General features: G+C 39.8%; 1 protein-coding gene across 3 annotated transcripts in view; it reads right to left on the bottom strand.

Moving 5' to 3' along the window:
- Positions 1-25,145, bottom strand: part of SCN8A (sodium voltage-gated channel alpha subunit 8) — a 197,150-nt gene that overhangs the window by 130,468 nt on the left and 41,537 nt on the right. For all 3 annotated transcript variants that reach the window (XM_055583749.1, XM_055583758.1, XM_055583753.1), the window contains exon 2: positions 13,260-13,353. The gene's annotated coding sequence lies outside the window, so the exon portion shown is untranslated. The remainder of the gene's footprint in view (positions 1-13,259; positions 13,354-25,145) is intronic.

Below are 25,145 nucleotides of genomic sequence, written 5' to 3'. Positions count from 1 at the left end.
TTTTGCCAAATATCAAAATGAATCCGCCACAGGTATACATGTGTTCCCCATCCTGAACCCTCCTCCATCCTCCCTCCCCATACCATCCCTCTGGGTCGTCCCAGTGCACCAGCCCCATGCATCCAGTATTGTGCATCGAACCTGGACTGGCAACTCATTTCATACATGATATTTTACATGTTTCAATGCCATTCTCCCAAATCTTCCCACCCTCTCCCTCTCCCACAGAGTCCATAAGACTGTTCTACACATCAGTGTCTCTTTTGCTGTCTTGTACACAGGTTATTGTTACCATCTTTCTAAATTCCATATATATGCGTTAGTATACTGTATTGGTGTTTTTCTTTCTGGCTTACTTCATTCTGTATAATAGGCTCCAGTTTCATCCACCTCATTAGAACTGATTCAAATGTATTCTTTTTAATGGCTGAGTAATACTCCATTGTGTATATGTACCACAGCTTTCTTATCCATTCATCTGCTGATGCACATCTAGGTTGCTTCCATGTCCTGGCTATTATGAACAGTGCTGCAACGAACATTGGGGTACACGTGTCTCTTTCCCTTCTGGTTTCCTCAGTGTGTATGCCCAGCAGTGGAATTGCTGGATCATAAGGCAGTTCTATTTCCAGTTTTTTAAGGAATCTCCACACTGTTCTCCATAGTGGCTGTACTAGTTTGCATTCCCACCAACAGTGTAAGAGGGTTCCCTTTTCTCCACACCCTCTCCAGCATTTATTACTTGTAGACTTTTGGATCGCAGCCATTCTGACTGGTGTGAAATGGTACCTCATAGTGGTTTTGATTTGCATTTCTCTGATAATGAGTGATGTTGAGCATCTTTTCATGTGTTTGTTAGCCATCTGTATGTCTCCTTTGGTGAAATGTCTATTTATAGAAAGCCCAGAGATAAATCCACGCACATATGGACACCTTATCTTTGACAAAGGAGGCAAGAATATACGATGGATTAAAGACAATCTCTTTAACAAGTGGTGCTGGGAAAGCTGGTCAACCACTTGTAAAAGAATGAAACTAGAACACTTTCTAACACCATACACAAAAATAAACTCAAAATGGATTAAAGATCTAAACGTAAGACCAGAAACTATAAAACTCCTAGAGGAGAACATAGGCAAAACACTCTCTGACATACATCACAGCAGGATCCTCTATGACCCACCTCCCAGAATATTGGAAATAAAAACAAAAATAAACAAATGGGACCTAATTAAACTTAAAAGCTTCTGCACATCAAAGGAAACTATTAGCAAGGTGAAAAGACAGCCTTCAGAATGGGAGAAAATAATAGCAAATGAAGCAACTGACAAACAACTAATCTCAAAAATATACAAGCAACTCCTACAGCTCAACTCCAGAAAAATAAATGTTTCTAGACTTTTTGATGATGGACATTCTGATCAGTGTGAGGTGATGTCTCATTGTGGTTTTGATTTGCATGTCTCTAATAATGAGCGATGTTGCGCATCTTTTCATGTGTTTGTTAGCCATCTGTGTGTCTTCTTTGGAGAAATGTCTGTTTAGGTCTTTCCCTCACTTTTTGATTGGGTTGTTTGTTTTTCTGGCATTGAGTTGTATGAGCTGCTTGTATATTTTGGAAATTAATCATTTGTCAGTTGTTTCATTTGCTATTATTTTCTCCCATTCTGAGGGTTGTCTTACCTTGCTTATAATTTCCTTTGCTGTGCAAAAGCTTTTAAGCTTAATCAGATCCCACTTATTTACTTTTGTTTTTATTTCTGTTACTCTAGGAGGTGGGTCACAGAGGATCTTGCTTTGATTTATGTCATCAAGTGTTCTGCCTATGTTTTCCTCTAAGAGTTTTATAGTTTCTGGTCTTACATTTAGGGCTTTAATCCATTTTTGAGTTTATCTTTGTGTATGGTGTGAGGAAGTGTTCTAACTTCATGCTTTCACACATAGCTGTCCAGTTTTCCCAGCACCATTTATTCAAGAGGCTGTCTTTGCCCCATTGTATATTCTTGCCTCCTTTGTCAAAAATAAGGTACCCCTAGGTGCATGGGTTTATTTCTGGGCTATCTTGTTCCATTGTTCTATATTTCTGTTTTTGTGCCAGTACCATACTGTCCTATGACTGTAGCTTTGTAGTATAACCTGAAGTCAGGAAGGTTGATTCCTCCAGCTCCATTCTTCTTTCTCAAGACATCTGTGTCTCTTTTGCTGCCTTGCATATAGGATCATCATTACCATCCTTCTAAATGCCATATATATGCATTAATATACAGTGTTGGTGTTTCTCTGACTTACTTCACTCTGTATAATAGGCTCCAGTTTCATCCACCTCATTAGAACTGACTCAAATGTGTTCCTTTTAATAGCTGAGTAATATTCCATTGTGTATATATATCACCACTTCCTTATCTATTGGTCTGCTAATGGACATTTAGGTTGTTTCCATGTCCTAGCTATCGCAAACAGGCTGCCAACAAACACTGGGGTACACGTGTCTCTTTTAATTCTGGTTTCCTCGGTATGTATGCCCAGCAGTAGGATTGCTGGGTCATATGGCAGTTCTCGGAGAAGGCAATGGCACCCCACTCCAGTACTCTTGCCTGGAAAATCCCATGGATGGAGGAGCTGGAAGGCTGCAATCCATGGGGTCGCTGAGGGTCGGACACAACTGAGCGACTTCACTTTCTCTTTTCACTTTCATGCATTGGAGAAGGAAATGGCAACCCACTCCAGTGTTCTTGCCTGGAGAATCCCAGGGACGGGGGAGCCTGATGGGCTGCCGTCTATGGGGTCGCACAGAGTCGGACACGACTGAAGTGACTTAGCAGCAGCAGCAGCATGGCAGTTCTATTTTCAGTTTTTTTAGGAATCTCCACACTGTTCTCCATAGTGGCTGTACCAGTTTGCATTCCCAACAACAGTGTAAGAGGGTTCCCTTTTCTCCACGCTCTCTCCAGCATTTATTGTTTGTAGACTTTTTGATGGTGGCCATTCTGACCAGCGTTGAGTTAATACCTCATTGTGGTTTTGATATGCATTTTTCTAATAATGAGTGATGTTGAGCATCTTTTCGTTTATTAGCCATCTGCATGTCTTCTTTGGAGAAATGTCTGTTTAGTTCTTTTGACCACTTTTTGATTGGGTTGTTCGTTTTTCTAATATTGAGCTATATGAAATGCTTATATATTTTGAATATTAATTCTTTGTCAGTTGTTTCATTTGTTATTATTTTCTCCCATTCTGAAGGCTGCCTGTTCACCTTGCTTATAGTTTCCTTCATTGTGCAAAAGCTTTTAAGTTTAATTAGGTCCTATTTGTTTATTTTTGTTTTAATTTTCATTACTCTGGGACGTGGGTCATAGAGGATTTGCTGTGACTTATGTCAGAGAGTGTTCTGCCTATGTTTTCCTCTAAGAGTTTTATAGCTTCTGGTCTTACATTTAGATCTTTAATGCATTTTGAACTTATTTTTGTATATGGTGTTAGAAAGTGTTCTAGTTTCATTCTTTTATACGTGGTTGACCAGTTTTCCCAGTACCACTGGCAGGTGGGTTCTTTACCACTAGCACCACCTGGGAACCCCCAACTACCACCTCTATGTAGTTCTAAAACATTTCCATCACTTCAAAGTAAAACCTTTATCCGTTAATCAATTTTCCTCCATCCCTCTTCCCTATACCCACCCAACCCCAACCTCCTCAGCTTTTGGCAACCATGGTGTTCAGTCTCTATAATCTACTGATTGATCTATTCTGGAAATTCATATAAATGGAATCATACAATATGTAACCTTTCGTGTCTGGCTTCTTTCATTCACACTTAGCATGTACCAGTACTTCACTCCTTTCTATGGATGAAAAATGTTTCATTACATGTATGTATCATAATTTATGTATTCATCCATCCACTGAGGAACAACCAGGTGGGGTTCTTTCCACTTCTTGATTATTGTGAATAGTACATGCACATGTACTTATTTTAGGCCCTGTTTTTAGTTCTTTTAAGTATATACTTAGGAGTAGAAGTGCAGGGTCATATGGTAACTCTGTATTTTACTTTTTGAGGAAATACCAAACCATTTTTCCACAGAGGTGAAACCATTCTGCTTCTCACCCAGCAAGGTTCCAATTTCTTTACATCTTAGCCAACACATATTTTCCTTTTCTTTTTTTTTAACAGCCATCTTAGTGGATATGAAGTGGTAGCTCATTGTGGTTTTGATTTGCATTTTCCTAATGACTAATGATGTTGAGCAGTTTTTCATGTGTTTGTTAGCTCACTGGAGTTTTAACTTGCTTTTCTATGATGATACTGAACACCTTTTCACATGTTTATTGACCATTTAGATATCTTCCTTTGTGGAATAACAGTTTAAGTCTTTGCCCATTTTCTTCTACTGAGTCATCTGCATTTTTCTATTTATTTCATTTTTCTATTTATTCGTGGGAGTTCTCTGTACATCCTGCATACAGGTCTCTTGTCAGATATATTTCAAATATTTTTCTTGTTTTTACTTTCTTAATGGTGTCTTTTGATAAAAAGTAGTTCTTAATTTTACTGAAATTCAATCTATCAATCTTCCCTTTCATGTGTGTGTGTTTTTGATGCTATTGTTGTTATAAGAAATCTTTTTTTTAATCCCAAGGTCATGCAGCAACAAGCTTAAAATTTCTTCTAGAAGCTTTATTGTTTTACCTTCTTATTCAGACTTCATATAATTTGGAATTGATTTTTGTATATTGTGTGAGATAGAGGTCAAGGTTCATTTTTTTTTCCTACATGGATCTCCAACTGACTCAGCATCACTTAATTGTCTGATTACTGTTGTTTTCATTGACTCCTAAACACATTTTCATTTTCTTATTTTAAATCTCCTGAACTCTTTCTTTCCTTCTCATCTAAATTCTGTTCATCTATAAAACCAGCTTAAATTCCTCCTCCTTCTGAGGAATAAAAATAAAAATGAATTTTTTAGATTTAGAAGGAAATTGGAGACCATTTAGCCCAACTTTCCTTAACTTCACAGATAAAAAAAATTATGCAACTGCTAATCAATTGGTGACAGGTGCAGAGCAAGGGCACAGGTCTGGCCTCCAGTATAAGGCTCTTTTCACTATGCCACACCGTCTCTGAGGCATTGCACCTCATTCATCATAAAAATAAGTGCAATTTTTAGCCCCGAGAGCTCTGAAAGAGACTGAACCAGACTCAAAGTTGGTAGAGATCGATGATTAGGGCTCCCTTCTGTTGGTCATCCAGGAGAATGAAGACCTTAAAACATCGGTTGTAGCCTGAACACACACAAATAAAGATGACTCTGAAGAAAAGGGGGTAGAAAAGGGAAAAAAAATCTGGCACTGGAGTTAGGCTATGACATAGATGAAGGAAGAGAAGTTACCGAGGAGGAGTTGCTAAGGGAAACACTACAGGCATGGGTACACAACAAGGATCAAATAGCAAGTAGTATGAAAACTTGTCTCAGGGCTTCCTGGTGGTGTAGCAGTCAAGAATCCGCCTGCCAACCCAGGGGACGTGGGTTCGATCCCTGGTCAGGGAAGATCCCACATGCAGCAGGGCAACTAAGCCCATTTACCGCAACTACTGAAGCCCACGTGCCTAGAGCCTGTGCTCCCCACCAAGAGAAGCCAATGCAATGAGAAGCCTGCCCACCCCCTCACCCTGCAGCAACTAGAGAAAGCCCAGGTGGAGCAACAAAGACACAGAACAGCCAAAAAAAAAAAAAAAAAAAAAATCTTAAAAAAACTTTTTCAGACTTAAAAAAGAACAAATCAGAGGGCTTGTACTTTATAATATCAAAAATTATTACAAAGTTACAGAACCAAAGCAGTGTGGTGCTGGCATAAAGACAGACAGATAAACCAGTGTAATACATTAGAGAGCCTAGAAGCAAATCCTCACACATATGGTCAAATGATGTTCAAAAAGAGTGTCAGGACCATTCAATGGGGGAAAGGACAGTCAACAAATGGTGCTGGGAAAATCCAATACCCAATGCAAAAGAATAAAGTTGGACTCTCACCTTATTATACCATATACAAAAATTAACTCAAAATGGATCAAATATCAAAATGTAAGAGCTAAAAATATAAAAGTCTTTAGAAGAAAACAGGGGGAAAGCTTCATAAAGTTGAATTTGTCAATGATTTCTTGCATATGACACCAAAAGCAGAGCAACAAAAGAAAAAATGAATTTATTGTGTATCATCAAAATTAAAAACCCTTCTGCATCAAAGGACACAATTAAGAGTGAAAAGGCAACACACGGAATGAGAGAAAATATCTGCAAATCATGTATTTCATAAGGGATTAATACTCAGAATATGTAAAGAGTTCCTATAACTCAAAAACAATGAAAAACCAAACTAATTAAAAAATGGGGACAGATGACTCGAATAGACATTTCTCCAAAAACGATACACAAATGGACAATAACCACATGAAAAGATGCTCAACATCACTAATCATTAGGGAAATGCAAATCAAAACCCCAATGAGATACCACTTCAAACTCATTAAGATGGATATTATAAAAGGCAACAAAACAAAACAGCAAATAACAAGCGTTGGAAAATGTGGAGAAACTATAACCCTTGTGCTGTTATGGAAACAGTATGGTGCATCCTCAAAAAACTAAACACAGAACTGCCATAAGATTTAGCAATCCCACTTTTAGGTACATATCCAAAAGAACTGGAGGCAGGGATTCAAACAAATATTTACAGGCTCACGTTAACAGCAGCAGTATTCACAGTAGCCAAAAGGTGGAATCAACTCAAATATCAATAGGCAGATGAATGGATAAACAAAATGGGCTATAGACATACAATGGCATGTTATTCAGCCTTAAAAAGGAAGGAAATTCTGACATATGCCACAGCAAGAATGAACCTTGACGTCAGTATGCTAAGTAAAATAAACTAGACATGAAAGGACAAATATTGTATGATTCCACTTAATATTCGGTACCTATAATCAAATGCATAGAGACAAAAAGTAGAACAGTGGTTATGAGGAGCTGGTGGGAGGAAGCAAGGGGGTTATTGTTTAATGAGTAGAGAGTTTCAGGTTGGGATGACAAAAAAGTTCTGAAGATGGATAGAAGTGATAGTTGTTTAAAGAGAAAAAACCTGAAACATTTACTATACCCCTATTATATGCCAGAAACTATACTGCCAATCAATATAGCTCCTTGTCTTCAGGGACCTTTAAAGTCTTCAGAGTCAGAAGACAAGTAAACAGCAAAGTAGAATAAGATAAATCCAACAGGCTTCCATAGACATACGCAAGCAAGACAGCTAATCTAGTTCAGAGAGATCAGGGAAGGTTTCCTGCAATGAGTGACATCTTAGCTAAAGCCCAAAGCTGGTCAAGTAGAAGACGGCAGGAAAATGGTTACAGCTTTGCAGGAAGAAAAATAGCATATACAGACCACAGACAAGGGAGATCAGGTCCCTTAGGTACTGCGTAAGAGTTCAGTGTAACTGGACTTTAGAAAACTAACAACAGGTAAATGGGTGTCTATCGGGGAGGCAAAATCATGATCATGTGAAATGGTTTTGATTTTATCCCAAATGCAATATGAAGATTATGAAGGTTAAATGACTTGATCAAAGTTACACTTTAGGAAGATTATTCCAGCTACAGTGCAAAGAATGAGGCAGGAAGCGGGGAGAAGAGGTGGAGGCGGGGCAAGATCAGAGTGAAGACGACCAGGTAGAAGACTGCTGAAGCAGCTCAGCTGAGAGAAAACGAAGGCCTGAACCAGGCAGCAGCAATAGGGGTTATGCACAGAATGGAAGGTCACGAACCAAAGTGGGAGGTAAGGCAGAAGGAAAATTAAGAAAGAGGCCCGGATTTTTGCCAAGGGCAATGGATGCAAGGTAGTAAAATTCAGAGACAGGGAATAAGATGTGATGCACAGCTCTGGGCTTAAGATTATGACTTCACTTTTCAACATGGGGAGTTTCAGTTGCTTTGGTACATCCACATGGAGGCTCTGAAGAGCCAGTAGATATGTGGTTCTGAAGTTCAAGGGAAAGACTTAGGGACAAGAGCTGAAAGGAGAGAAGCAGCTTGGGACAGAACTATAGCTAGACTCTGAGGACTGCCAGCCAGTCTTTGCAAGTTGATATATAGCTCACTTGGAATGAGCCAGAGGAGCAGCTCTGCACTGGGAGGAAGGTGGGCGACTCTTATCACAGGAGAAGAGAGAAAAGTGCCAGATGGACAGAGTTTACACTGTCCCCACTCCCTGGACCCCCTCTTCCTCCAATTGCAACTAGATGCTAGGCGGCCAATTTTCTCCTTTGTCACTTACAGATTTCATTTTGGAAAATCCTATAACAATTCTAGACATTGAAATAAAAGCAATTTTGTCAAATCTTTATTTTACTCATTTGAAACAGAAAACATTGCAGTCCTAAGCCTTTCTTGATAACATAAAAATCTGGCTTTCCCTCCTAAAATATCTTCTGACCCATCCCTACCCCTGGTGAATGTCAGCACCCATGCTAACTGACAGCTGCCCTGTTCATTCTTCTGTCTCACAGGTTTTCTACCTTGTGAAGCCACTTCAAAGTTTGTTCTTCTTAAGTCTCACACCCACCCAACTTTCCCAAAGCTGAGCTATTTGACTATGATTCTCAATAAGTGGTCTCTCCTAATCCTCGTAGGAAAGTCACTCTTGGCTGATTTACATCTGTCTGCCCGCAGACACCCAAGATCTTGTTTACAGAATATTTTGAAAGAGGCCTAATATGGATATAAACTTAAGATTAACCGCCATAAGTAAGTAACTCTATCAGGAGGTACATGTGAAACACTTAGACTTTGAGTACTTGAATATTTTGATCTAAAAATGCTTTTAAATGAAGTCAAAACCCATGATTATAACAATTGTAAATGGAATCAAAAGTTCCTCTGAGCAGGTCCCATCAGCCCAAAATGAAGTCAGACTTCCTCCTTGTCTATGTAGCCATACAACTATCAAGCCTAGCCTTCCATCTGCTTCTCAATAAATAGCCCAAGCAAGAGGTCATTAGACTTCCATCTCCCTGGCTCTGCTGACACTGCAGGTCACCTTTTCCCTCAATTTCATCACCTGTTCCCCAACACCAGCTTTCTTTTTCTCAAATTTAACTGTCCTTCCCTGTTCCTCTAGTTCATTCCACAAGGTACCGGAGCCGTCGCCTTCCCATCCCTTTGTAGACTGTGGTTGTCGCCCTCTCGTCTATTGCCATCCTCTTCACAAGTTTCCTGATGCAAGTTATTCGAGGCAAACAATTTTTCTTGCCTATTGCTTTGTAACCAAAAAGGGATTTGGTGATCTGTGCTTCTCTACTTCTTTTTGCCTCAATTCCAACATGCACTAGATTTTGCCCTCGGTATCCTATGAATTTTTTTTGCACTAATATTGAGACTCCCCTCTCACCTATGTGGTCCCTATCTCGTGTCCCCACGCCGTTGTGTAAAGAGAGCAGATATTGTCTTATTTTCCACTAGACTGTCTCCACGTATTCCAGAGAACTAAAGTACTGACATATGCTTAACAATGAGGAAAGAAATCTCAGTTAACAGGCGTTCCTACTCCAAGGGAAGACCAAAGTGTTTAAGCAGCCATATTTTATCTCAAGTATCTAAGGCAGGCTTCTCGGTACAACTCCAGAGCTTGGATGAGAAATATTCACTTTATACCATCTCCCATAAAGATCTACCGGGCGTGGTGGGAACAGGAAAACCCCTCCATATGAAGGAACCTGGTTGGAGCAGGTTGGAGTGGAGCAAGGAAGTAGCCGTACACACACAAACATTATAAAATTCCTAATTATAACTGAGGAAATCCACAAATCTCACATGTGCGCTCAGTCACTCAGTCGTGTCCAACTCTTTGTGACCCTATGGACTGTAGCCTGCCAGGCTCCTCTGTCCACGAGATTCTCTAGGCAAGAATACTGGAGTGGGATGCCATGCCCTTCTCTAGGGGATCCTGCCAACCCAGGGATTGAACCTGCATCTCTTACACCTCCTGCATTGGCAGGCAGGTTCTTTACCACTAGCACCACCTGGGAAGCCCACAAATCTCATACTTAATGTTGCTTTTTCCCTTTACTATTATTAATAGATATAGTTAATAAGCTGAAGTCCACTGAATACATGATTTGGGGTAGAGATTCACTGCTTCTGACCAAAAATCCAACAGTTTTAAACTCTGCCTCTACTACATAATGACTATGAGACCTACTACTGTGACAAAGAAAACACAGGGGTTAGTACAGTGTCTAACATGTAGATGGGTCAAGTAAATATCAGCTCTCGATATGACCTGTAACATCAGTTTCATTTTTTCCATTCCACACAAGCTTCATAAAATAAGTAAAAATTCAAAACAATTTTAGCAAATCATTGCATAAATCCTGTTGAACCAAGATGCCATCATTGTAGATATTCATTTTTGGTGGGTAATCTGTGATATGAAACCTAACCTAAAAATGTTCACTTTTCAGTTGATACAAAAAAATCCAAATGTGCTGTGCACAATTTAGGCAAGCTGTACATACTCTCTACTACATCACAGACCACACACAGCCAGGGGCAGGTTTGCCAAGTTTAAGTGAGGAATGAAGATGGTTTCACTCTTACCAGAGGAAGAGATGGTGGAAACGCTTACTGGACTTACCTTTCACAACTGAGGATTAAGATATGGACTATGATAACAAAACATTACAGGGTTATATTACTTTCATCTGCATATACCTTTTTCATTGCATTCAGAATTCAGAAATTAAGTCATGAGATTTTACAGCTAGCTTTGACTTTTCCATCTTCAAAATATAGCATTTGACTACAATGATTATTATGAGGTTTCTGTTTTCTACTGGCAAGACCCTCACCCATACGCTTCTGTAAAACCTGATGATTTGCAGTCAAAACCATAGTTGTGGGCGTGGTTATGTCAGCTGTAGACAGCTGACATCACCATTGCCATAACGTTTTTTTTTAATTAAGGCATCAGATCAAGATCTCTACTACACCGCAAAGGAGATACAATTTGAGGCCAAGCTTAAGAAACTGATATTATAATTCAGACATTGTCACTGACCGGCCGTATGGCCTTTAATAAATCAATCCAAGCTTTGGTCTTATTTATAAAAGAACGGAAATGTGTGAAATGATTTCTAGAGCTGGCTCTGCAATTTGCCAACTAACTGACCTTGGGAAAATTACACAATATTATGGAGCCTTCATTTCCTCATTTGAAGGTTAAATGAGATGATAAATGTGAAGTAGGTCTCAATAAATAAATGATAATCATAATATTAACAATAATAATAGTTAATATGGAGTATTTACTACATGCTCTAGGCACAGCTCTAAGAGCTCTTATAATAATTCTTTTGATTATTCCTACAATCCTGTGAGGTAGTATTATTACTATCCCATATTACTGAAGCACAGAGATTAAGTAATTTGCCTAAGATCACAGAATGGTTTTCAAACCCAAGCTGTCTGGTGTCAGGGTCTGTGTTCTTAATCATTTCACTATACTACTTCTTGTTACCAGCACTTTGTCCCCTTCTCTGCACCTCTTCTGAGATCCCTTTCAGCTCCGCTTTCATAAAAATAGACTAATTAGCTACCCTGGACTCTGACAGGCTAAGCAAAGTTGGCTTCTCTGAGAGAATTACGAAAATTCTAAATGTACAGAGGCTTAAATCAGAAAGAACTGTGTCCTGATTCAATATCTATCATCAAATAATTATGTGTTGAATAAAGGAATGAACACAGAGGCTAAAAGGAGGTCAAGAACTATTTGGCTGATCCTTACCATAACCATTCATTCATTCAATAAGCACTTCTTGGGTATCTACTATATGGCAAGCACTGGAAAGCTTACAGCTTAGAAAACTGACATCAGAACACATTCTCCTAAGTCATTATCTGGCAGCCATATTGCAAAGTAAATTTCCACACTGGATGGGAGAAAGTTGGATGAAAACTTTAAAGCATGTTTGTTTTCAGGCAGTAGAGGTCTTTCTCAAGTGAAATCTTAGATGAATATATAATATATATTATAATATATATATATAATATATATAATAATATTATATATATTATATATATAATATATATAAATAATATAAAATATATATAAATATATATATAATATATAATATATATTATATATATAATATACAATATAATATAATATGAATATATAATACAGATCAATATATAATACAGACAAAAGCATCTCTGTTCTGGTTGAAGAATGCAGTGAGCCTGGAGCCCACCCTCGCTCCACCCATGTCACCTTAAAGACATTTCTGCAGAGTGTCAAGATGGCTCTAAAGCTATTAACCAAAACAATGATTGAGTCTCTATCAACTCCAGAATTCAATGGACATCTCTAACAGCAATGGACAGTGATTGTTTACTAATAAAGTTCACTTGATATGGACACGCAGAAATATACGAATGTGGTTATATGCCTGTATGCAAGGTTGGTGCAATGTCTGTAGAGATTACTATAACATTGTCAGGCATTTTATAAACATTACGTGTAATTCTCACAACACCAAATTAAGCAGGTATTGACAGTTTCATTTCACAAGTGAAGAAAGTAAGACTTATATAAAAACTATGAATTCCCAAGGTGACATGGGAAGAGCCCCCTTCCAAAGCCCACAGAGTTTCCCCTGTAGACTAAGGTCAAGTACTTGCCTATTCCAAAGAAGTTCTACAAACAGGAGGAAGACTTTTAATGGCAACACAAGAACAGACAGCTACGCAGGCAACTCACATGTTGCTTCACTGGTCAAAAAAAGGTTAACACCTCAACTGGGTCAGACCTAGGGCATCCAAGTAACAATGAACACCAAAGCCTTGCTCAGAGGTTGGAACATGGGCACCACCTATGGTTTTTGTTCTTCACTTGCAGAATCAATCACTAACATACACATTACCACATGTGAACTAGAAAGCCAGTGGGAGCTTGCTGCACGACGTAGGGAACCCAAAGCCGGTGCTCTTGACAACCTAAAGGGGTGGGAGGAGGAGGAGGCTGGGAGAGAGGTTCAAGAGGGAGGGGACATATGTATGCTGATGGCCAATTCATGTTAATATATGGTAAAAAACCATCGCAATATTGTAATTATCCTAGACTTAAAAATAAAACATAAATTAAAAAAAAATCAATAATACCCAGGCAGACCCATTACACGGTTACTAGAAGATCACCTACTTACCAAACCCAGAAGCAAGGCTCACACTTCCGTGAGGTTCTACGGGGAAGGGAAGACAGGTCACACAAGTAGCTGCTGTGGCTCTCAGACACGGTGACTACAAGCAGGGAGACACACACACAACAGAAGGGTCTGAGACACAGCTTCAACCATGGGGTAACGAAACCCACCTCACAGGGTTACCAGGAAGAGCAGATGGGAGGGTATCTGCCCAGAGCTCTAGAAGTCCTGTTACACAAATGTCAATACCCAATACACAGTCGCCTGCCTGTGAACTGCTAGGTCATTGTAGCCAACAATCCAGAGTGGTCAGCCACAATTAAAACCAGGATAGATCTTACCTGAACAAGATTTTAGACTTGTCAAGAATCCTAGGAGACTGAGCTGACAGAGGGACAATCTCTGCAAACAGTTGTGGAGGTTACAAATTAATGCAACCTCATATTTGTATGGGCTATAACATTTACAGAGCATTTTCTTTCCTCTACCTCATCTCAGTCTCACTAGTGAGGTTAAAGGAGCAAATATTGCTAGATCAAATTTCACAGAAAAGGTATTTGAGGTTAGAGAGCCCAACTGACTTGACTGGATTCAAACTGCCACTGTCACAGGGAGAAGGTATTAAAGAATCTGCTTGCCAATGCAGGAGATGGAAGAGATGCAGATTCCATCCCTGGGTTGAGAAGGTCCTCTGGAGTAGGAAATAGCAACCCACTCGGTATTCTTGCTTGGAAAATCCCATGAACAGAGAAGACTGGTGGGCTATAGTCCATGGGGGTCACAAAAGAGGCAGACACGACAGCACACACGCGCGCGCACACACACACACTTATCCATTTCAAAAGAGGGAGAATTCCTTACCTGTTAAAACTAGCTATTTTCTGTATGCCAAAGAGAACAATGGGTAAGAAGGGAAAGGGGAAAACTCTTTAAATAATAATGATGATGATGGTGATGATAAAGAGGTCATGAAGGAAAACCCTGAGAACGTGGCCGCTACTGGAGAGAAACAACAGTTAGAACCGGACATGGAACAACAGACTGGTTCCAAATAGGTAAAGGAGTACGTCAAGGCTGTATATTGTCACCCTGCTTATTTAACTTCTATGTAGAGTACATCATGAGAAACGTTGGGCTGGAGGAAACACAAGTTGGAATCAAGATTGCTGAGAGAACTATCAATAACCTCAGATATGCAAATGACACCACCCTTATGGCAGAAAGTGAAGAAGAACTAAAAAGCCTCTTGATGAAAGTGAAAGAGGAGTGAAAAAGTTGGCTTAAAGCTCAACATTCAGAAAACTAAGATCATGGCATCCAGTCCCATCACTTCATGGCAGATAGATGCTGAAACAGTGGAAACAGTGGCTGATTTTATTTTTCTGGGCTCCAAAATCACTGCAGATGGTGACTGCAGCCATGAAATTAAAAGACGCTTGCTCCTTGGAAGGAAAGTTATGACCAACCTAGATAGCATATTGAAAAGCAGAGACATCACTTTGTCAACAAAGGTGTGTCTAGTCAAGGCTATGGTTTTTCCAGTAGTCATGTATGGATGTAAGAGCTGGACTATAAAGAAAGCTGAGCGCAGAAGAATTGATGCTTTTGAACTGTGGTGTTGGAGAAGACTCTTGAGAGTCCCTTGGACTGCAAGGAGATTCAACCAGTACTTCCTAAAGGAGATCAGTCCTGGGTGTTCATTGGAAGGACTAATGTTGAAGCTGAAACTCCAATACTTTGGCCATCTCATGCGAAGAGCGGACTCATTGGAAAAGACCCGGATGCTGGGAAAGATTAAGGGCAGGAGGAGAAGGGGATGACAGAGGATGAGATGGTCGGATGGCATCAGTGACTCAATGGACATGGGTTTGGGTGGACTCTGGGAGTTGGTGATGGACAGGGAGGCCTGGCGTGCTGCGGTTCATGGGGTCACAAGAGTCGGACACAACTGAGCAACTGAACTGGAGACAGCTGTCAGTGCAGATGGGAAGTTTGGGGACAGAAAAAAAAGAGGAGACAGGACTTACTATATTGAGTGGCTAAAGAATACTCTTTAGGAAGTCTAGCAGTTTAATGGCCAACACACACTTTGATAACCTCTTTAAGAAGCACGCAGTGAAGACGTACACTACTCATTTAAGTCTTTTGGAGTTAAGTGTTTTTTGTTCTCACAGGCTTTGCTGCTGTTCTGTTTTGTTTTGATGGTGCCTTAAGACAAAAGCAGGGTAGCTTACAAAAGCAGTTACACCTGAATTACAACGGCAAGTGGCAGGGTGTGGGCTGGGACTCCGCGCTTCTGCTTTCTACCCCAGTGCTTCTCTATGACAACATACTGCTTTAAGCACTATGGACTTGATGTGGACAGTCTTTTCAGAAGTATTTGTAAATATCATCTCCGAATATATAGCACAGGAACATGTATCTCAATACTATTAGTAATGCTTTCGTAATGCTATTTTTTCAAATGAAATCCTACAACTACACCCCAAGATGGGCTCACAGAAGTTAAATGATGCCTTCAGGGTCACAAAGAGAGCAGGGAGCAGAGCCAGGACTTAACTCAACATTCAGTGTGCTTTTCTGTAGGTTGATGCTTCTTGTTCAGGAAAAGAACGTTATAATGGGACAAGCACAGTGATAACAAGATAAGAACTGTATTTCTAATCTCATTTGTAATGCATTAACAAAAATTAATCTTATGCTTTTCCCCAAGATGTTCAAAGTTCTCTCTCTTATCTACGCAGAGATGATGAGATTAGCAAAAATCCTGTAGAAAAATTAAAGTAGAAAATTGTTCATGGCTGTTATGGTGCCTTAAGTCTTGTTAACCACCTCACTGAGGATAAATGAATCTGACTAACCCTTAAAGCACGACCCATACAACCTCTGGACAGTATGGTAATTCTAAACTGGTGGATATACTCTGAAACTGGTATGACGTTTAGGTTTGATGGTCTACTGCTCAGAAACCTTCAGATTCTCATTCTCCACTGCTTTTCAGACTCTCCACTGATTTTGATTAAAATTTCAAATCCTTAAATGAGCACTCAGGGCCCTTTATAGCCTATTAATAGACATTCTCTGCTTGCATCCTATGCTTCATAAACCACTCCTCACTCCTGTATTTTTCCATTCCCACACCTGTGGCTGTGCCACTCCTTTTGCCGGGCATATTCCCTCTAGTCAAAAACAGTCCCACTCTCCCCTCAGCATATCACTCCTAAAGTACAATTTTAAGTTTTATGTTTCTGTTTCTTTTCCCCTACCTAATCATAGGCGCCTCAAGTGCAAAGATCACACTCGCATCCTCCAAACACTTTGCCTTGTGCTTGGCCCATGAAGAGGAATACAGTAGAACATCAGTAATTATGGTATTTATGAGAGAATAACCTCCAGTTTTTTTGTCTTAAGACCACAGCCATACTGAGAAGCAAATTGATTCTAATACCTTTAAAATAATGCATCTATATGTCTTGAGATTGTCAATATTCAAGAGAACTAGGGCTCAAACCAACTATATAACTAATTTTTCATTAACTATCTTTCCACATACCCATAGTCCAAGAGTTCTGTGATAAAAGGAAGTGACGGTTTGGGAATGTTGCACTTGCTGTTAATGAAATGAAGCATCGCCTTTGGGCTGAAGTGGCCTTCATTCAGACTACAAGGTAGGCGATGGTAACAGCTTTGAATCATTGGGCCCGACAGGCTGACTGACTCCTGATAGTAATAGAAATATGATAGGCTGAGGCAGTCTATAGAAACTGTATTAGTAAAGTGATGAATACGCAGGACAGCAGCTGCACTGTGGAAAGGTGGAGGCGGGTGGAGACTTGAGTTTCACAGGCATGTTCGCTGAAAACTTATCAAGTATGTCGTCATGGTTTCTGCCGTTTTCTATATGCATGCTATATTGCAATAAGAAGTTTTTATAAAATGAATGATGACTAAAGAACTAAAGCATACCGCTTATAGCAAGGTCTGAAAATAACATTTAAAATCAGATAAGATAAAGGAGGAATGAATTAAAACTTTAAAAACTCATTTATTTATTTCAATCCCAGGTATACTTTCTTCATTTCAGTACTTCCTCATTCATTAATTCAAGTAAGGCACCAGCATTTGAAACTCTAGCTTTTCATTTCTACACTTAAAAGTTCCAGAGAAAATTCTGGAATTCTTATTACTCAATCTAATGACTTCTGTTGTACCTATGAGCAGAAAATATAGTTTATCAAATGGTTCAGTTTCCAGAATGTTCCCTTCAGCTGTGACCTTTGCATTAACTGGTTCATTCAGTTTACTCTTTAATTCAAGCATTACCAGTGCTTTCTATGAGCTGGACATTGTGCTAGACACCAGGGATTAATTGAACAATGAACAAAATATCTGTATCCTATCCTTATGGAGTTTAAGTTTCAGTAGAGACAGAGTATCAGCCAATCACAGTGCAGGGACAGCAGTATTAAGGATAAGGCACTAGGGACCCATCTAGCCCAGAATGGGGGCAGATGGGTGTGGGTGGGCGAGATGCAGGATTTCCTATAAAAGTAATATCTAAGTTGAGAAGAAAAGGAAGTTTGTTCTATGAATGTGAAATATGAAGTCCTAGGAGCAAGACAAAGAGAAAAGAAGAATAAAAAATTAAAATTAAGTTTATTTCTCTGTAGTCTGATCGAGACCATCTTCAACCCCATGAGAATTTCTTCTAACTAGGAAGTAATCAATTTGTTAATTATGCTGTCAGTCTTTGAAAATCATTATTTGCCTTAACATGATTTTACATAATACTAAATAGCATCCTTTGTCTTTAAAAATCCCAGTTTTTTTCCTGTAAACTTAATTTTTATTGTAAAGAAAAATATAAAGCAAAGAGAACAGTAAAGCACTCATCAAATTAAAGTGTTTGAAAATTATAGCTAGTTAAGGTAACTGAAAAATACTCTCAGTCAACTGGAGAAAAAACTGTGAGTGGCTGTCAATACTACCTTACTGTCTTATTTTGATATTCTGTGATCTCATAAATAAATATTAAACAAATAGTATTTATTATCACTTTTCCCACTGGAAAACTTGAAAAGTACAGAAAAATATTAAAAATGAAAATCATCTAGATATGAATGACTGTTAAATCCTTAAATGTTCTTTCCTTTGTCCATAATTTTACAAAGTTGGGGTCATATTCTATATACATTTCTATAGAATGTTTGTGTCCTCCCAAAATTTGTATGTTGAATTACAAAAGATAGAGTCCCTTATAAAAGAAACCCCAGAGAGCTCCCTTGCCCTTCCTGCCATGTGAAGTCACAGTGAAAAAGACAACCTTCCATGAAGCAGGAAGCAAGGGCAGACTTGAACCTGCGAGCAACTTGACCTTGTACTTCCTAGACTCCAGAACTGAGAAATAAGTATTGGTTGTTTAGAAGTCACCTAGACAATGATATTTTTGTTACAGCAACCTAAACAAACTAAGACTTACATTTTGAATTCTTATTACAGTTATTTCAGGTATTAAAAAAAAAAAAAAAAACCAGATATGGACTTCCCTGATGGTACAATGGTTAAGAACCCTTCAGACACAGGTTCGATCCCTGGTCCAGGAAGATTCCACATGCCACAGGGCAGCTAAGCCCATGTGCTGCAACCACTGAGCCCACACTCTATAGAGTTCATGCTCTGCAACAAGAAGTCACCACCAGGAGTAGGCCGCACACCACAACTAGAGAGAAGCCCCTGGTCACCGCAACTAAAGCAAGCCCTCGTGCAGCAACAAAGACCCAGCACAGCCACCAATAAATAAGTAAATATTTAAAAAAACACACAGATAGTAACAGACAGTAACAGAACTTTACAGATACAACAGAAGCTCCATGTGTAAATTTTTCCTATACAATTCCTCTCTTTCCTTCTCAAAGGCAACCACTATCTTGAATTAGGTGTTTCTCGAATTCTTGCACTTTATTTTATATTATTAACACATAAACAATGTACCCATTACAAAGGACTGCTCTGCACTGTTCTAAAATTTATTATTTTATATTATTTTTGTACTATTACCACAAAGTATCCAATGTAACATATATCCAATATAACATAAAGGGTTGTTGTGTATGTTCTAAAACTTTGTATAAATCCAAAATATTGACCATTACCTGAAACTTGCATTATCCCATTTCCTATTAAGGCTGACATTTATTCCTTTTGACATTGTTGCTTAGTTGCTAAGTCATGTCTGAGTCTTTTGCAACCCCGTGGACTGTAGCCAGCCAGGCTCCTCTGTCCATGGGATTTTCCAGGCAAGAATACTGGAATGGGTTGCCATTTCCTTCCTCAGGGGATCTTCCTGACCCAAGGAAAGAACCTGCTTCTCCTACATTGCAGGTGCATTCTTTACCACTGAGCCACCAGGGAAGCCCTACCTTTGACATATTTTCCTCTAATTCAGGCATATTCTCAGTTTCATAGTAGTGGTTCATTGTTGACTATACCACAATTTATCTACTCTTCTATTGATGAAACTTTGTTTTCAAAAATGTCATACTATTATCAACCACCATAAACATTCTTGTCCCGGCTGCCATGCACTCATATGAGCAAGTCTCCTGGGTATATATACTTAGGAGTTCAAATACTAGGTTCTAGAGTATAAGCATTTTTAATTTCTACACTTAAACATTAAATATTTTAAATAATAAAACTGAATAGTTCTTCAGAGCAATTATAAGGAATATCTTCATCCAAATATCCCTTCTCTAGTTTGGGTCAGGGTTCAGTTCAGTTCAGTTGCTCAGTCGTGTCCGACTCTTTGCGACCCCATGAATCGCAGCACGCCAGGCCTCCCTGTCCATCACCATCTCCCGGAATTCACTCAAACTCACGTCCATCGAGTTGGTGATGCCATCCAGCCATCTCATCCTCTGTCGTCCCCTTCTCCTCCTGCCCCCAATCCCTCCCAGCATCAGAGTCTTTTCCAATGAGTCAACTCTTCACATGAGGTGGCCAAAGTATTGGAGTTTCAGCTTTAGCATTAGTCCTTCCAAAGAACACCCAGGACTGATCTCCTTTAGGATGGACTGGTTGGATCTCCTGGTCAAGGTACCATAATAAAAATCAAACAAGTAAACATGGAAGGCTAAGAGACAATGAGCACCAACCAGGATCTACACAGAGAATCTACAGAGTGTTACAGAAATGATTAAACAGTAATTACACCTGACTATCTTCAGATAATGCACTATTAAGGAACTGCTGCTGCTGCTAGGTCGCTTCAGTCATGTCCGACTCTGTGCGACCCCAGAGACGGCAGCCCACCAGGCTCCCCCGTCTCTGGGATTCTCCAGGCAAGAACACTGGAGTGGGTTGCCATTTCCTTCTCCAATAAGGAACTGCTGAGGCATCCTTAACTCTTACCAGAACTTTCTTCACACTACATTCAGCAGGAGATATAAAAAAACAAAGGAGAGAAGGATGTATTCTGGGATCATAGAGAATCGGTAACAGAAATTTTGCAAAGCATATTGGTAAAAGCAAACCTCCTTAGCCAAACAGTTGATGAAGATTCTTATTGAAAATATGATTTTTAAGAAAAGAGAGACTAAGAAATTGATTTTCTTAAACAGACATTCCACGACAAAACAACAGGTTAGAAAATAGCTGAGAACCTTGAAAATGATAGAGAATATAGAGATGATTTCCCCTTGGCCTGTACCTTCAATGTATTTCTAACTATTATCTATGTATATGTATATATGTATGTAAACACATCCAAGGGTAAGGTAGATAGGTTACAGTTTGAAAAAGCCCCTGGGGATTCTGATACAGTATTTCCTTTGGCATCTCCTTTCCCATGGCTCCCTCACCCACAGCCTTGGAAACCATTGCTGTGGGTTCTCTACAATGATGACTGATGCAACACGTAACATGGAGCTATACAAACTACTTCCACATATATTACTGCATTTGATTCTCAAAATAACTTGGCAAAGGTAGGTGCTGCTGTTATTCTCATTTTACAGAAGAGAAAGATAAAGCCCAGAGAGGTAAAGCAATTTGCCCAAGGTCACAGCAAGGGATGGGGAGAGAGCTGTGAAAGCACTTGAGGAAACAGAATAATGAATACAGGTCGTGAAAGGCAAGCCTGCAGGGAGGACGCACTCTGCAAAGCCTGTTCAAAAGAGTTGGGGGCTGCACACAGTGATTCTGGGCTTCAAATGAACCCACGATTTCTTACATTCAAAAAAAGACTTAAAGCAAATATTAAATTATTTTCTATGCTTTTCTGTATTCTTAAACAATTTCATATTAAAAACACAAGAATTCTGTGGGCAAAGTTTAGAGATACTATTATATCGAGGTTAGGATGACAAGGAGTACGTAGTACCTAAGGCCGAGGGAGAAAAGGTTTTACTTTTCCAGGGATCAGAAGAGGTGAAAGGTGTAAGTCGAGGATTGAGATTGACATAAGAGGACACAAGCTAGAGAGAATCGTTATGCAAACAGTAGACCTAGAGGGGAACCAGGGGTCTCCAAAGAAGCCGGTTCAAGGTGATTTCAGTAGCCTGACCCCACATACCTAGGACGAACTTACTCCGGAACCGCTTCTGAATTTCCCCCACTTAACAGAAAAAACTGTTTGTGCCTTTTAAAACAGCTGAATGCACCGAAGCACAACCCAGTGAGTCCTGTGGGAAACAGGCACGACCGGTGGAAAAGGAACAGAGACTAAGAATGCTGGGGTTTATCTTGGAGGAGAAATTCCTCCTTATCTTAAAAGTGGAGGCTATGGCAAGTAACTTGAGCAAAGCCTGGTGAACCAGGAGTCACGGGGCAGGGGGCCATACGGCCTCATCATCTTGCTGGGAAAACCATTTTATATAAAAAAAAAAAGGCTTCCACCTTATCTGTCTTGCTGGTTTTACCTATTTCTCTGATCTTCCCACATTGACACAGTGGGGTGGGGGTGGGGACAGGGCTGTCTCTTGCTGAAGGTGCACAGCTGAGCCAAGAATAGAACCCTAGCATCCTGTCTCTCGGTTCACTTCTGGACCATGCTACCTCAGGAAGGAACATTTGAAAATAGTAGTTCTCTCCCACCTTGCAACCAAGCTGTGCATAAGCACATGATCAATGAATGAAGTTGGCTAAGTGACTCAGCACTGGGCCGGCTCTCCCGTGAGTCAGGCCCAGAATCCTGAGTGGTTGGAAGCACACACTCTTTAAATAAGACTTTAAAACTAAGGTCTTTACCAACCCAGGAGCACTGGAAGATTTCAGGGGTATTTTATTTTGGTTGAACATGGATCAGGATGTCACCTCTTACATTTAAGGTGTGAATCAGTTTAATTATATTGTCCACAATTTTCATGGATGTACTTTCTCTGTACTCTGTAGGTTGACTCAGGAAGCAGTCTTAGAACTCAGGACCAGTTGAGTGGAGAGAGGCAGGAGCATAAAAGAGGACAGTGGATAAGCGGCTGGACTATGAGAATTAACTAACTATTTAGGATCATATTTGCCTTTCTTCCTCTTTAATGCAAAAAACACCCCAAAGTAAGGCCTTCTCGTATTCCTCTGACGATAACAACTATACACACAGCTTTGAGGGCACACCGGTGAGCTGCTCCAACCCGACCCTGTCAATAGCCGTTGGTTTTGACCACCTGCTCCCAGCAGGGAAGAAGCAAGCCTCTGAGCAATGACCCTTGTGACAGATGGCATAGTACAGACAGAAAAGGGCCAGCCAAAAATATTTCTTCCCACACAGGGAGGGAGCCTGGGTGTTTAAAGAAAGGAGTCAAAGGAACAAAGCAATGAAATTCACCAAGTGTATCTGACACTCACCCTCAGGCTATCAGTAGTCTTTTGAATGACAAATGAATCAAAACCTTTGATGAAGGGACCTCAGGACTCTGGGTACAACAAGCTGCCACTAGCAAGGTTTTAGAACAAATTATCTTGGGGAAAAAAATGTGACAATGAGCTTAGTGAAGGACTCTCAGAGCCATTAAAGAGAACCTGAGCACTTAAGGCAACCTCAAAATCAACTCCAATTTTCAGAGACTGACTAGTCTTGAAATAACACAGAGTTCAGAGGACAGTGATTGCAGATGTCAGTCTTGTAAGGGACTTTAACTTGCAGGAAAAAAAAAAATCCATTAGCCCCTGCTTTGGCTGGATTACCAGTACTAGGAGGGAGACCTAAAAGAAGCAAAAGTAGAGAAGCTGGCATAGAAATAGGTGAAAAAAAGGAAGTGTCACTTATCATGTGCCAATGCCCAGCACTCCACAAGGAGCCTTTACACACAGTACGAAAGAAGCATTATTTGTTGCCATTTTTAAATGGAAAAAAAAAAAAGGCATCATTATTCACAGCAGCAGAAAAGTGGAAGCAACCTAAACCTCTACTGACAGATGAATGGATAAAGACAACGTGGCATACACATACAATGGAATATTGTTAAGCCTTAAAATGGAAAATCGGACACAAGCTACAGCATGGAGGAAGCTTGAAAATATGCCGGGTGAAATAAGCTCAGCACAAAAGGACAAATACTATGTGATTTCCCTTATACAAGGTACCAAGAGTAGTCAAGCTCACAGACAGAAACCAGAATGGGGGTTACCAGGGGATAAGGGGGAGGGGAAAAGGGGAGTTATTTTTTAATGGATAGAGTTTCAGTCCTGCCAGATGAAAAAGTTCTGGAGGTGAATGGTGGTGATGGCAGTACAACAATGTGAATGCACTTAATGCCACCGGACTGTACACTTAAAAACAGCTAAAATGGCAACTTAAGTGTCCAACAATAGATGAATGAATAATATGAATGAGTGAAGATGCGGCACATATATACAATGCAATATCATTCAGTCATTAAAAAGAACGAACTCTTGCCATTTGCAATAAGACAGATGCACCTAGAGGCTGTTGCCCCAAATGAAATAAATCAGACAGAGAATGACAAATTTGTATGACTTCACTTAGATGTGGAATCTAAAAAACACAAAAAAGAATGAATATAATAAAAAAGAAAGAGAGTCACAGAGCACAAACAGTTTATTGCCAGAGGGGTGGGGGTCGAGGGAGGCGAGACATCAGTGAGGGAGATTAAGAAGTACAAATTTCCAGTTGCAAAATATAGGGGTCATGGATATGAAATGTACAATGTGGGGAACAGAGTCGATAACCGTGTGATATCTTTGTATGGTGAACGACTGATATCTTTGTATGGTGACATATTGCAACTAGACTTCTCACAGTGATCATTTTGAAATGTATAGAGACACTGAATCACTGTGTCATGTAACAAGAACTAACCTAGAGTTGCAGGTCAATTTATACTTCAAAAACAGACAAACTCATAGAAAGAGATCAGATCTGCGGTTATCACAGGCCAAAGGGTGGGAGGAGGGGGAAGCTAGATGAAGGCCATCAGAAGGTTCAAACTCCCAGCTATAAGATAAATAAGTAGCAGGGGGAAAATTGGTTAAAGTGGTAAACCTTATGTTATGCATATTTTACCATAATTTTTAAAAAATGAAATAAACGTGTAATAGGAAACAAAGTTAAGAAACATGTCAGATCAAAACTAGTAAATGGGGGAACCAAGATTCAAGCTTGTAAGTTGCATGGGCATGCCTTCCTCCTCCACCACAGAACAGGCCAGGCTCTCAGAGGGAAGGAAAAGGGTCAGAAGAGAACCTTGCTTGACCACAGTTGACCAAGCTGTAATGGCTAAGCCACATCACTCCCTTCCCACTCGCTGGTCTCTCATTCAGGTGTCTTTACTACAACCTTGTCTAATCTTCTTTCATCTCATAGCCTTCTCCCAGGAGTATACCCTGGTTAGGGAACATCCTGTATATTCCAAGCTCACCATCACCACCCAGCAG

Source organism: Bubalus kerabau, chromosome 1 (genome assembly GCF_029407905.1).
Source record: "Bubalus kerabau isolate K-KA32 ecotype Philippines breed swamp buffalo chromosome 1, PCC_UOA_SB_1v2, whole genome shotgun sequence".
Classification (NCBI taxonomy): Eukaryota; Metazoa; Chordata; class Mammalia; order Artiodactyla; family Bovidae; genus Bubalus; species Bubalus kerabau.
This window is presented reverse-complemented; position numbering and strand designations above follow the sequence as displayed.